Raw genomic sequence first — 7,657 nt, forward strand, 5'->3', positions numbered from 1 at the left:
AATTTGAATAATTGAAATAAAATAAAAATACCAATAACTCAAAAACGACATATGCCACGTGAAGAGTTAAACAATAGGTAACAAAATAAGATTTGTTGGCTCATAGAAATTTTTAAATTCCGACAATTTTTAATGACAAAATTAGTCTGCCAATGCAAAATTATAAATAAAAACCGGTCAAGTGCGAGTCAGACTCGCCCACCGAGAGTTCTGTACTTTCTATTGTTATAGCTTCAACAGAAATACATCTGTGAAAATGTCAACTGTCTCACTATCACGGTTCATGAGATACAGCTTAGTAACAGACGGACAGACAGAAAGACCGGCGGACAGCGGAGTCTTAGTAATAGGGTCCCGTTTTACCCTTTGGGTACGGAACCCTATAAACGAAATACCGTTACCCCTTTTGTTACCGAACATACCAATGAATCAATTTCCTTTCAATATGATGTTGTTGATTTGAAAACGAGGAAACATATTCAAGCTTGTTTTTTCTGTCTATTTTCGTAAAAATGATTTCATTAGTCCTGTGACATAATGTAATTTGTCTATAAGAATCGACCCTATTACACATAGACGATACCATAACTTACGATAGTAATATAATTATTCATTCGGACAAACCCCTACTACGAAAGGACCAAGCAGTATAGCAGGGGTGTTTTTCTCGCCCTCGCCACGTTAGTCGCAACGTGGCCGCAGACGCGAACGCGCCAAACAAGCGAAAAACGTCGCTAAATTTCAAATTTGGAACACTATTTCAAATTATGAATTTCGAACGCGAGTGTTGTTGTTTTGTGTGCGTTATTGTGGAAGACTAGTTGTAAAGTTTGTGGTAGTTCTAGTGATTGGTTCGAATTGGAGTCATGTTTTGTTTTCTTATTTGGACTTTTTTGGTTCTAATTTTAATCAGTTTTATGACATGTTTGTCACTAATTAACCTATCGATTCGTCTCTTATGCTCTGTTCATAACTTTTCAAGTTAAAGTAGTCAAAAAACAATCACATAGGACATAAGCTACGTTACCCTACTAAAAATTGTGGTCATTAGTGGTGAATAATTAATCGTGTACATATGTAGAGATTATTTAATAATATCAACTAAATAACATTTATCTTTTTTAATAACTTAACTCTAGAAAACTCCTAAAAAGTTTAATTACACAACATTTCACCATCAATTCCAGTATTTTGCAAAAACATAACATATGACCACACATATATCCTACATTATTCAACGTATACGCTAACTCCGTCTGCAAGTGCAAGTGTTTACAAACACCGCATCGATTTCACATAAACTGAGCACCGGCTGTCAAATGTCACGTTTCGGAGAAAAAGAGCTTATGTGCGCGTTAATAACATGGCACTTACGACGTTTTGTGTCGGGGTGTCGCGGGTGCACTTTTGAAATTGCTTGTGTTTTGTATCGGGGTTTTGACAGCGATAAAATAGATAGAAAACGTGTGTTTTGTGAATATATCAAGGAAAGTGATAAAGTTTTTAAAGTTTGTACTATTTTGCGTCTAATTCTAAATAACAATAAACACAGAGTAGAGTGTCTTGAAAACTAGCTATATTGGTTGAAACTTTCTATATATATATTATTATATGATATATTTTTTGCAGAATAATCCAAAATTAGCATTAAATACAGTTTTGACTATGTCCTGATTCCTAACTACATACATACGAAAACAAAGTCTATAAATAAAATCTTCCCTGTGTGAGTTGGATTTTACTATGAGTCACGCTGGTTTAACGTACACCACCCTTATTCATACCAGTGGCCAAATTCTGAACTAACGTTTTTCATACTAACTTGTTGCATATTCATAGTCAGTGGCGCCACAAGTAAACTGAATGAAAAGGATGGTACTCTTTTGCGAGTGGAGAAATTCGGAACTAACGATATTTCATATAACTTGTTGTTTATTCGAAGAAAGTAGCGCCACTGCTGGCTGAGAGCATAAGTTTGTCTTTAGCATCAGGTGATTCGTTATGTAGCTACCTATGTATGTTGGTTGGTAGGGTTACTTTTATCAACTTTTATCTAGGACTTGTAACATTAATTGTTTTGTTCTTAGAAATATGTAATTGTTTTTAATTTTGTTTTATTTCAAATGTTTCTTCGTTTTCAATCTATATATCGGATAACAACTTGTTTATTTCATATAAACTAATTTGACTTTAAACTTGCGATAAGTAAGTTTAATGGAATTTATTGATAACTGTGAAGTAAGTACAGAGTCAGACCAAGCTAAATTGGCAGCGTGTTTAATAGCCCAGATGGTGCAAGTGTTAAGTAAACGTCATAATTTCATAGAAGTTTGGCGGTTAAAATAACACAAGTTTGGCGTTTAAAATAACACTATTCTATCCGCAAAACTACCTGGCCGGTCAGGTCATAATGCCATCTCTTTCACTCTTGGTTGGTCTTAACAAGGGTAAAGGAGATAGCATTATGATCTCAGTGGCCAGTTAGTTTTGCGGCAAGTATAGTGTGGTCTAACACTACTAAATAAAAAAAATAGCTACATGTACCTATATCTAAATGGCCGTAAAACGACAAACCTATGCAAATGTGCATATATTTTTAATTTTATCTGCAAGGGGCAAATGCAGACAGACCTAGGGTCTCACCCTTTCCCAACAATGCCAATTAAATCCAAACCCTATTTCAATCCCGTTATGATTCATTTTGCCTTATCATTTAATCCAATCGCCGTTCCATCGTTGGCAATTGTTCACTGATTATTTGTAACTCTTATTGCAACGCAATAAAGACTACAATAGCTACCTAAGTGTGTTGTTATTGGTTTATTTTAATTTGTGTCGTATTATGATTGTTTTAGAGTTCGTTTTGCATTGTAGTCAAATCCAGTCGTGATAATGAAGTTCTGTTGATTGTGTTTGACTAGATATTGCGTTTTGGGGAATGTTTGGGGATCAGTGGGAATAATCAGAACTAATTACTGTGGAGTTATTAAAAACGCCTTTGGTGTGAATAAACTTGTTAAAATTAATAATCTTATTCTAACATTAAGGTTTCTTGTTAGTGTGAGCAGAACAAATTATATTTTTCACCACACTAACTGGTAAAGACCTTGATTGTTCAAAAACTAATGAGAAAGTTGCATTTTATCCACATGTGGGGCAAAGTAATCAGATGCACATTTTGAGTTGTTTCCTTTTATTAGCTAGTAGAATTGACTTTTGAATGATATTTTTTTTGGTATTACATAGTTAGTAGTTTCCTCGCGTTGGTGTGGCGAAAAATGTTGTGTTTCATTCGGAGGCAAAGTTTGTTTAACCCTCGTGCCTTGAAACCTTCACAACGCTCAAGATCCCACTTCTCGAACCACTCGCTACGCTCGTGGTTCAATTTTAGAGTCTTTCGCTTGCTCGGGTATCAATATTATCACGAGCGGTTAAACAACAACTTTGCCCCCTTGTAAAACAAATAACTATTTCAATATCCGATATGTTTATATACTGCGGGCTGAGCACGTCGCATTTTTATTACCTGTCAGTTGTCACGTTCTAACTAGTATGTAGGTGCGAAAGTGACGGGCGATAAAAATGCAACCATGACATTATACAATTTTACCATGTCTGCACGACGGACTATCTTTCATGTGTTTAACTTAAAAAATAATAATTAATTAGGTTAATAAGTATTTTTCTGTTTCTAAGCGACAAGGCCGTTTTAAATATTATGAAAAGAGTAATTTACAGAACAAAATATATAAATAAATATTAGTAGATATGCGTCATTTAGACCCAAGCCTGTCAAAATGAAAAAAAAAAAACAATTGTAATACAGGCTAAAATGTATGTAGCCTCAAACCTCATCTGAGGGCCTACCGTGAACCACGTTCGACGTGTTGCCTCTCTGTCGCACTTGTACATTCGTACGTAAGTGTGACAGGGATGCAACATGTCGAACGTGGTTTGCGGTAAGCCCTCTGCAACAGATAATAAACAGTAAATAAACCGGCAGCGGGCATATTTACTCACGGGGCAAGTTGAAACACGATAGGGCACGTTGGCTCTTGACGTAGCGGAAACATTCAAAAACAGAATATCAGAATATAGTACCAATAACAACAAATACTATAAAGTACGGAACCCTCGGTGGGCGAGTCCGACTCGCACTTGTCCGGTTTTCTAAGAATCTGTTGCTGTATTTTAGTAATATTACTAATATTCCTCCTTTCTTTAGCAAGTTTCGAGTTGAAATTTACACTGGTCTGAAGAGTGGGGCGAAAAATGCTAGAGCACTTGCAATTGATTAAATAAATCATGATTACTCCGGGAACTGACGGGGAAATTGGTTGGGTAATGTGATATACGAGGGATAGTGATACTCGTACTAAGTCGTTCAGGGAGTTTCATGATAAGATTTTTGAGTTGGATTTTAGAACTGTAAAGCCTGACATGTAATATATGATCACGCGCCATATTGCGGAATTTCATTGGAACTAAATTTTTCATACTAAACTGAACTTCCATCCCTAGGTATTTGTTCCTGTATATACTTCTAACGAAAATGATGTTATTGTTACATTTGTTATTGATTACAATAGCTATATTATCAAAAAACTAAGCCTAAATTAGCCTGAGGCATTGTTCCCAGGACACTGGCCGCGTTCCCTCTCTGCACAGTGAGGCTAAGTTTTTGTGCGAAAAAAGCGCCAGCTCGTAGGTCGCCAGACACCCAGACTAGTTTAGTAGAAATTTCTTTTACTAGTTTCTTGGTGTCGGACGACCAAGGACCGAAAGTTTTAATCGCAAGTGCCGCAAATACATAATTACTTCTAACTGTATTGATATGTCTCTAATAACAAAACATTATAGATGGAACTATTTTCCCTTCTTACCCACAACCTTCTCAGATACCTATAAAGTTTCCTTCAAGCGCCCATCATTTTCCACCCCTCACTTAACTTAATTCGGTGTGAAACTATTTACCGTTCTCCTTTTGAAAACACCCTAACTTGCATTGATCTCTTGTTCACGTGTGACTATTCTTATTTCTTATTTCGTTTATTGCAGAACCATGGTTACATTAAGGACATTAAGGTGTTAACATGTATTGAGTGCATGCATGGTTACCCTGTCAGGGCATAGCAACATTATTGATATTCTAAAAACTACTTAATTACTAAAAATAAATACATATTCAAACACAAAATAGCATTTACGTAATACTAGGAAATTCTTACAATTAAAATAAAGCAATAATACTATAATTATTAAAATATTAGTTCTAGTCACAAATCCAGATTCAAGTAATAATGAGAAATAACCATAATACACATAATATTCAATGGGAACTGTTCACCTGCTTCTTTTAGCAGTATATAATGTCAGAAGTGCTTTTGGAACGTAGAAGCACTTCTTACGTTTTTTCATGACAGTATTTTTGTCCGGTAAGTTTTGAGGGATGCCTTCTTTTAAGGTGCTCCCTGGCGCCAATGACCTTCGATCTGGATCCCGAAGTTTTCTAATGTTTTTGTAGCTTATCATATTAACAGCAACTGTTTTAAGCAATATACTATCCCATATTTAGTTCAAAGTTCTTTATCTTCGAGATATTTGGCATCAAAGTAGAACAATTTTGAGCCATAACTTTTGTGTTAATAAGTTAATATCTCTGATTAGTTTTTAGGGACGTCAAAAGTAACGAAAAAAGTGTTTTTATAGACAATGTTTATAAAAATCATAAAAAAAAACCTATTAATTTCTTTCAAAATCCGGCAAACTCCTTATCAATCTTTTATCTCCATTGTGAGATAAAAGATTGAAGAACCGGTAGCCGTTTGTCTTACGATTCTATCTGTAGTGCAAATGAAGAAGTAACGACTCAAAACTTGTCAAAAATGAAAACCGCGGGGAGCCCCTAAGGTTTTGAATGATTCACAGTTAGTTTTATTAGACTTAAATCGACCGGGATATGGACCGTGATTACCTTTTGTATAACTTTTGTTTGGTTTTTGTCTTGTGTGAGGCCTTTTGTTGCGAAGTAGTTCCGTCAAACAAAATGTAAGTAGCTTAGGAATATTATTTCAAAAAACTTAAACTCTTACTAATTGAAGTGCAAAAGCAATTTCCATAATTTTAGTTACTAATACAAATACTTGTATTTAAGTTAATAATTGTGCTACTTTCGCTATCAAGTTAAAGTATAAATGCAATCCATGGACGGTTTTGAAGTAAAAAACGTTTATGAAGCAAGTATTCTGTTTATTTTAAATATCAAATACGTATGTGTACCCCGAAGCGTTTAAGATCTGTTAGAAGATAACAAACTTAGCGTAATTGAGGGGAAAATACCCTTAAACCCTTCTAAATAGGTACACATCGAGAAGGTTTCGTACTCTAAAATTAACGTATGTAAGTAGGTTCGCTCCGTTGATACAAAACAGGCTTGCTCCGATGATAGACCTCTCCGGAACCCATACGGCTCTGGTTGTAATATTCTATTTTCGTCAAGTAGTCTGCTAATCTAATATACATAACATTAAACTTATATACATAACATAATATTATGTACATGATCTCAAACCTACAATACCATAAGTCTAAAATATAGCCACATCAACCACTTCAAATCTCCAAAACTGCATGTGGCAAATGGCGGAGCACAATAGAAAGCATGAATTGTGAACACCTCTTACCGTAAGGGGTTTCGAGATTTATTGCCAAACTGCCAACAATTTCCCCATAACTACTTACGATTAAACCCCTCTCTTTCAACCCTGAAGAAAACGAAAGAGATAGAGTAGAGGAATTTGAAAACGCGACACGGAATAGGTATGGAAAGGGGATTGTTAATAACGCTATTTTCCGAAGGGAACTAAATACAATGCAACGGATTGCTTCACTACAGACTTACAGTTTGCGTTCCTCCTGAACTGTAATTCAATGACTTAAGGAATCTTTTTCTTTGACTAAAAGTGTACATAATGTTGTTATTAATTTTTCAAAATAGTGAACTTTAGTGTCATGGATATAAGAGTGGTATTTTAGTGATAGTCGTTGTCAGACATCTGCGAAGTGCAGTTATTCATCATTGTTGTAAAATTTAATAAGATCTTTGAAGGATGTTTTCGCTGAAAGGTTGTGAAAGTTTGCCTGACGCGGATAATTTGGGCCCTGTCTTTAGCACCCTTAGGGATAAGGGATGGAAAGATTTGGAAAGTTTGAACAGTTTGCTCAGAGATGATCGGAATTTGGTACTTAAAATAAATTGGATCATTTTCAAGATTGGTGCCATTTTTTAGGCAATCAAATTAAATTGGTAATATAATTTGTGAAAATATGTATAAAAAGTTTTAAAATCTCCAATACTTAATAAACTTATTAGTGAGTTTATTATTACCGTGATAAGTACCTATACTAACATATTAATAATCATGAAAATTTAAAAATAGGTATTATATAAGTACATTTTAAAGAACAATGATCATTAGAACATCAGTGAAGTGTAGATATTAATAATATAAGCTTATAATACAACCCGTCAAATTCTTTTTCCAAAATGACTGAAACCTTTTTTCCCTTTATTAGCGGACATTTTTGCCCCAACCAATATGTGAGGTGAAAGGAAATAATTTGACAAATTTGCCTAAAAGTGACAAGTTAGCCCTAA

General features: G+C 34.8%; 1 protein-coding gene across 2 annotated transcripts in view; it reads right to left on the reverse strand.

Moving 5' to 3' along the window:
- The window catches only part of LOC133527635 (protein prickle), a 681,722-nt gene that overhangs the window by 534,074 nt on the left and 139,991 nt on the right, over positions 1-7,657 (reverse strand). The gene's annotated exons all lie outside the window — the stretch shown is intronic.

This window comes from Cydia pomonella, chromosome 18 (genome assembly GCF_033807575.1).
Source record: "Cydia pomonella isolate Wapato2018A chromosome 18, ilCydPomo1, whole genome shotgun sequence".
Lineage (NCBI taxonomy): Eukaryota > Metazoa > Arthropoda > Insecta > Lepidoptera > Tortricidae > Cydia > Cydia pomonella.